The sequence below is a fragment of the Fonticula alba genome (genome assembly GCF_000388065.1).
Source record: "Fonticula alba strain ATCC 38817 unplaced genomic scaffold supercont2.3, whole genome shotgun sequence".
Taxonomy (NCBI): Eukaryota; order Rotosphaerida; family Fonticulaceae; genus Fonticula; species Fonticula alba.
The window spans coordinates 2,239,605-2,240,955 of NW_009242973.1; positions in this window are offsets into that span (position 1 = coordinate 2,239,605).

Here is a 1,351-nt window from a genome sequence, read left to right on the forward strand (position 1 = left end):
CCCACCAAGGGGATTACCGCCCCCAGGGGGAGAGGGGGCCACCTCCCCCCTCACTGTGATTGGCACCAAGTGGCAGAGGATGAATGGCAGGCTCGCAAGAGGGACTGGCCGCCTCTGGGATGCCCGTCCCGTACGCCGTCCTCCCTCCCCTCGGCCTCCTCCGCTGGAAGGGCCCCTCTCTCCCTCGGTGCGCGTCGGGCCACTGGGGCGATCGACGGGGGTGTTCTGCCCCCGGAGAAGAGGGGCCCACGGTGCGAAGCCCGACGACCCGCTCTCCCCCTGGTGCCTGGCCTTCCCCTTTCTGCGTCGCCGCCCTGCTGTCTTCCTCCCTCTCTCTCTCCCCGCCGGACCTTTTCCCCCTTGTCCTGCATCCCTGCCGCCTGGGTACTCCCCCAGATCCCGCGCCAATGGTGGGTGCACTGATCGGCGCACTGGCAGCCGCAAGTCAGGCAGCGGCAGCCCAAGACCTGGCTGAGAGGGATTACATACGCATTTATCTGCCGGGGGCCGCCTCGTTTCTCCGTCCCCCCCCCCCCCCCTCGCCCCCTCCGCTCCTGACTCAGGCAGTGATTCTCTCGAACCGGAGAGCCCCAGAGAGAGGGAGGCACATGCGTGAAACGTCGGTGTGTCCGGGTCGTGACTATTCTTTTTTCACATATATTCCTCCTGTGTCAGGGTATGCCCCTCCTTGGCCGGGAGTCAGCGAGTGAGGAGGCTGGTGCGCTCGGCGCAAATAAATGAGACCCCTCCCTTGCCCGACGTTGGCCATCGCTGAAAAACGCCGTCCACGGCGCGCACGCTGGCTCCCTTTGATCGCCGGGCAAGGGCCCCCTTGAGCGCCGTCTCGCGAGCGGCGGGGCCGGAGTGCCGTGGAAAGGCTCTCCGGCAACCCCCCTTCCCGGCTGGACAGGGGGGGGGGGGGGCGAGGCGATGGTCGGCGGTTGCGTCCTGCTCGCTCCTCGGCGGGCGCTGTGTTCCTTCGCCGCTCGCTTTTCTCTTCTTCGGCGCGCCGGGAGGTCATGCTTCGTGCCGGTCTCTCTGTGTGTGTGTGTGTGCGGGGGGGGGGGGGGAACCTCGTTGACTGGCTTCGTCAGCGGCGTGGCCGATCGGGCGAAGCTTCCCTGAGTCAGGCCAGAGAGGTGCTCCTCACCCTGGGGACTGGCACCGTGGTTGACCTGGGCCCACTCGCAACGGTGGAATGCCGGTGTCATTATGAGTGCCCGTTCCCCCCCCCCCACGGCCGGCTCGTGCCAGGTGCGTGGCCCCGGCCCCGGTCGTCCCACGCTCAGTCCGGATGGGCCCCGCACCACTCAGGGCGGCCCGCATACCCCCGACGGTAGGGCCGGGGGGG